The sequence below is a fragment of the Saccostrea cucullata genome, unplaced genomic scaffold (genome assembly GCF_032062105.1).
Source record: "Saccostrea cucullata isolate Sc308-1 unplaced genomic scaffold, CSIRO_AGI_Scuc_v1 ctg2065, whole genome shotgun sequence".
NCBI lineage: Eukaryota > Metazoa > Mollusca > Bivalvia > Ostreida > Ostreidae > Saccostrea > Saccostrea cuccullata.
In genome coordinates, this window is record NW_026926015.1 from 99,894 (window position 1) to 106,249 (window position 6,356).

Here is a 6,356-nt window from a genome sequence, read left to right on the forward strand (position 1 = left end):
AGTTTGATTTGCAGGAATTAGGCTAAGACATTCATGAGTCTCTTAAAAATACTTATTTAAGTGCACTTCATTTACATGTACATACATAGGTCAACCACAACTGAACATCAAGCAACAGTGAACAATTAAAATCATAGTAAAATGCTGTAATTTTGCATGAGATATTGCGGTAAAATATAAATCTAATTGAGAGTACATGAATTTCACAGCTTTGTTTGTTCAATGAAGTGCAGCACTATGCTGCAACGAAACTCATGCCCCGCAGGTATTGAATCCAACACAGGTGTTAACACCCTTCTGTACAGAGTATCTTTATCTGTCAGACAATTAAAATACTATTAGAAGCTAATCAAACTCAATTAAATATTGACAACAATTTATTTCACGCATTTTACATTTAAATAAATATAACACAATGAAAATAAAATGTTTAATATATACTATTTTAATTAATCGTTACTAATAAATGGTAAAAGAGACTACAGTTGAGATTGACAAACTTTACTGTGTTTTAACATTCTGCTACAGATACAGTTTTTCTTTTAGTACACGATCACGACTCCCCAACTTCACAAGATGGAAAGTGCATGATGTTAATGTGATAAGCCACCAGAAAACCAGGTTTATTTGTTTTTTCAAGAAATTGAGATTCTTGTATTTTCAGCTAGCTACAGTATGAGTAAGTAAAAATCCAAAACGTTAGTGTGATTATCCTTTTAATTTTACAGTTATGAAGCTGCAAAAATGATACATCTTATTCACAAACTCTTGAAATTCAGACATAATGGAAGTTTTGCTTGTTTTATTGAAGAGAAAAAATAATAATCAAGACATGAATAACATTATCAAGCAAATACTGTATAGAAATTTGAATTTATATACATGTAGTATGTAGGCAAATTTTATATGCATAGCAAATTCTAGTGCAAAAAGGTTAAATTTCTGGTGCAAAAAGGAAAAAATACTAATAAATTTCCAATTATACAGCACATAACAGGTAAAAAAAAAATTACTCACTTTTCATTTTAACTTTCAAAAAACTTTAAAAAAAAAAAACAAACAAACAAACAAACAAAAAAGAAAACAAGCATACAATTAATAAATCACACAAAACAATTAACATTTGAATAAATAATCATTTTCATGAAAGATTATATGAAGCACAATACATATCTATCTTCCTTGACGTAATATCTTTACTCTCTGGCACAGTGAACTTCTTTGGACTCTTTCTTTTTTCTGGATCCACTTTGATGCGAGGTTTTGGACATATAGGTTTAGGGCATGACTCCAGACTGTCAGATGTATCCCTGCATGTATCTCATCATATAAGATACCACTGCCTTGCAGCATCAAGGCCTTTTGGTTCAATGACTGATGGCAACGTTAGTGCTTGGTGACCTCTTTTCAAAATGTTGACAGATTTTTCTTCTGAGCTGTAATAAGTCTTCACAGAAACAACATCTCGTCTGTCTGCAGAAATCTTAAAATGGTGAAATTTTGAAATGGAAGGTAGTTTCTTGAAGAAGGGAACAATAAAACATGACCAGTTACAACATCACTGATCAGCTGGGGTATATTGTGATCATTTCTGGAAGATTGCCTCACTGATAACGCTACTTCATCTCGAGTTTCTGCAGTTGAGTGTGTCCACTTCATCTTCTAGAGACCGAAATGCCAACCTAGACTGAATTTAGTGTGCCGAGCCTCCATAAGTGAGACTTCAACATTACAGTGTCGGCTTGTCAATACTCTCCACATGCCATATCTGGAACAAGACATATAAACATAAATATGAACAAGTTTAAGGTTTCTTAAACCTCACCTGTCTCAGCTAGCAAATCAATTTATTTTTAAATGTACAAATTTAGACATTAAGACATGGCACCAGTTTATAAATATTTCTGATTTAACATTTTAAAGTGTAAGAATTTAATTTTAATCATTTTGATTTATAAAATATTGCTTTCAATTTACATGAATTCTGCTTGTTGTGCAATTATCACTTTGAGAAAATATTAAGCAATACTGCTACCCCTATATACATATACATGTACTAGTATACAGTGGGAAGATGTACTAGTATACAGTTGGGAAGATCTGGAAAACTGTTGCCTTTGACCTTTGGCTAGAGTTTCTTATATTCATATTATCTCCACTAACTTCTGACAACAATTTGACTGTTTCTCTCTTTTGAAGTTATCTAATAGCAAACCCTAACAAAACAATCTATTTATTGATCTTGGCTATTAATTCAAGAGAAATACAAGTAATAAATAGATGGAATGTTTTTAAATATACCTTATCACTGTGTTGTTTTTGTTTTGACCAGCACAGTGTTTCTGCAACTTGCGATTAATTTAGAAAATAAACTTTTAATACTGTAACAGGCTGGCCTTAAAATATCCTTATTTCCATTGTAGATGTTTCACACAGGAACTCCATATGTTCTTTATAACTGTTTATTAACTTTCATCGCAAACATAAATAAACAAGTCAACATTTGATGCACAAAACTGTGTTGGTCCCTTTATCAACATACACACAACATTTTGTTAGGGTCTCATGAGTGGTGGGAGATAGCTCAGTATAAAGTTCTAGGTATCTATAGCCATAATGGGATTTAAAGGGGAATAACTCTTATAACAAAGAGTGCTGTATCAGGAGTAAAAAAATGTGGAGAGTAATAATTATTTACATTATAAGAGATTGTCAGTATTTCACTTGTCAGGAATTATATTGTCAGGAATTCTGAGTGTCAGGAAATCTGGGTGTCAGGAATTCTGGGTGTCAGGAAATCTGGGTGTCAGGAATTCTGGGTGTCAGGAAATATGTTGTCAGGAATCTGGGTGTCAGGAATTTATAAAATGTCAGGATTCTGGGTTGCCAAGTTATGAAAACAATCTTTATGCTGAATAATAATTAGAACTTGTCTTTATAAAAATCATGATCTTGGTTTTCAGAATTCATCATACCTAATAAGATAACAATTAGTCAAGTGCTCAGTGGAGCTATCTGACAAAACTGAGAAGTTGGCTCACTTATATAGCTTTTGCATCTAGAAACTAACCAATCAAAATGCTTCATTTTCCTGACAATCCTGACAGGCATAAATTATTATAATTCTAACAATTAAAAACAATCATATATTACTAAATTATCCTATTAGCTATATATTCTCTATACACAATAAAATGAATGCATTACTTACTTAATAAATCAAGAATTAAACAATTCTTAACAAAGAACTATCTCTTGTGGTGTAACTATAGTAGACATCAGTAATTAGGTAATATTCTTGAGCAAAATAAATAGTGCTAAATGACAACAATCATAAATAGAGAGATCAAATCTTCAGGTATCTTTTAAATAGTTCAAGTTATAAAAACTATAATTCAACTGTAATTTAATAGGAATCTACTTGTACTAGCTTTACATTATAACAAATCCAAATTATTGTGCCAATTGAACTATTTGATGATGTCATACAATGGCGGCCTACATGCACTGACAGTAGATGTCATGTCATATCAAATACAGTGTGGATTACTTAATAACATCACTGAAACTCCTGTAAGTAGATTCTTATTTTCATTGACAATAAAATCTTAAACAATTTAAGAACATAGCCTTGTCAGGTAAATAATAATCAAAATACATAAGCATATAACAGAAAAACATGTGGGACCAACACAATGGTAAATCTATAAACAAAACAAACATGGCATGATTCACGGAATATTCCGAGAAATACAATGACTTGACTAGAACTTTTACAAATAAAATCTACCCCCCTTTATCTAATAAAGTAATGAATATTACAATATTAACATCATGCGCTGTATATCTTGTTAAGTTAAGGAATCGTGTTTGTGTACTGAAAATAAAACTGCAACCGTATCAAAATGTTTTCACAATTACAATGGTAGTCTCTTTTACCATTTATTAGTAACGATTAATTGAAATAGTATATATATTAAATATTTCATTTTCATTGTGTTATATTCATTAAAATGTAAAATGCGTGAAATAAATTGTTTTCAGTATATTGCTAAATTTAACATTGAAATAAAGTTTTCAAAAATGATTGAAATATTCAAAAGTGATTGAAATAATCATTTTCCTTTTTATGGATCAAGCTTACGAAAATTTCTCCTAAATCAGTAAGATTTCAAAGCAAAATCTGTGCCACTTTCCTTTCTTGTTATTTTACGCAGAAAAATTAATATGCCCTGGTTGTTTACCAGGGCATAAAGAATATCCATTGATGACAATAGAAAAATTATTTGCTTCATCTATCAAACAATTTCTCAATTTTATATCTATAAACATCATGCACTGTCCATCAAGTTGAGGAGTCGTGATCATGTACTAAAAGTAAAACCGAAACCGTATCCAAATGTTAAAATACGGAAAAGTTTTTGCAATCAGTCTCTTTTTACCATTTATTAGTAACGATTAATTAAAATAGTATATATTAAATGCTTTATTTTTATTGCGTTACATTTATTTAAATGTAAAATGCGTGAGATAAATTGTTGTCGGTATATTCCTATTCTTTAATTGCGTTTGATAAGCCTCTAGCAGAATCTTAATTGTCTGACAGATATAGAGATTTATATACTGTGAACTCAAAGGTGTTAACACCTGTGCTGGTTTTAATACCTACGTGGCATGATTAGCAAATCCACGTTCCGTTATAGGGTATCAGTGCTGCACTTCACTGAACAAAAAAAGCCGTGAAATTCATGATGACTGTCAAATTGCGAATGTACTCTCAATTAGATTTATATTTTACCGCAATATTTCATGCAATATTACAGCATTTTACTATGATTTCAATTGGTCACTGTTGCTTGATTAGTAGTGGTTGACCTATGTGTGTAATTGAAGTGCACTCAAATAAGTATTCTTATGAGAGTCATGAAAGTCTTTGTCTTATTCCTGCAGCATATAACTTAATCAAATTAAGCAAACGGAAAATATTTTGAAAAATATTTCAATAACCTAAATTTCTGAAACGGTCATTTTTTTTATATAGTACACAGCCATTTTCAAAAATAGGAGCAAAATATTTGTTTCTGGGACGTGATAAAGAAAGGGCCAATATTTTGTTTGTACCCCAAGATTTTATGTATTTCTTGCAGGGAAAAAAAGACAAAAAAAGTATCCCAAACGTTGAGACTTGCAGGAATTTCTTATCATTAATTTTTCTCAAGTTTTTAAGTGCAAAAAAATGCACAAAATCTGAAGGTATAAATAATATCAAATTCGTCTCCTAAGCATATTCCAGCAACAAATATTTTCTTCATATTTTTGAAAATGACTGTATAAGTTCAATAATTAAAAATGACAATAAAAAAATATCAACCACCTAAAAACATTCCATTTCCTGACACATTCTCCAACCTGAAAAATATTTCAATTTAGTTTAAAGAATTGTCATTTTAATATCAAACCAATACAGTCATTCTCAAAAATAGAAGCAAGTTATTTGTTGTTTGGACATGATAAAGAAAGGGCCAATATATTGTTTGCACATTAAGATTTTATGTATTTCTTTCAGAAAACTTTTTTTTAACCCCCAAGGTAAATAGCCGGAGGGATATTAAAACCGGCAAGACTTGCAGGGAATCATTTTCCCAATTCCTGGTACAGATTAAGATTAGTAATTTGAAAATAAAAAACTCCAAACTATTAATATAGTCTCCTATCTGAATTTCAATATTCTATTTTTTTTGTTGTCACTTTTTATTATTGAACGCATACCGATATTAACAAAAAAACGGAGGAGAAATATTTGTTACACGATGTAAATTATATCCCTTACAACCTCAGTTTTTATTTATTACTTGCAATGAAAAACAATTGAGAAAAAACCCTGGGACAAAACAGCCTGACGATTTCCGAAACTGTGCAGATAAGTCAATTACATATCAAACCTCCCCAAATCATAAATACAAGCTCCTATCTGAAAAAAAAAATCAAAAATAGAAGCAAAAAGTTTGTTGTCGGGAAATGATGCTCATATCTGTAAAATAGTTTTGGGGAATTCTCATTTTTTTATTATCGGACAGAAACCGTCATTTTGAAAATAAGGTAAAAAGTATTTGTTGCTGGTACAAATTTTGACGTAACTTTTACTGATTTAGGGGCATTTTTCGTAAACTTGAGCCTTAGAATTGTCCATTCTGTATATTGGGCGGCCCCGGCGGTTCTGAGGAAAAGAGTATCGACCTATATTCCGCAAATTGCGTTAATTATCAGCAACTATCAAAATAATGATTTCAATCACTTTTGAAATCAATATTTCAGTCACTTTTGAAAACTTTATTTCAATGTTAAATTTAGGAATT

At 30.6% G+C, this 6,356-nt stretch overlaps 1 pseudogene; it reads right to left on the bottom strand.

The window, feature by feature from the left end:
- Nucleotides 1–1,141: 1,141 nt before the first annotated feature.
- Nucleotides 1,142–2,348, bottom strand: LOC134270392 (uncharacterized; annotated as a pseudogene).
- Nucleotides 2,349–6,356: the final 4,008 nt, after the last annotated feature.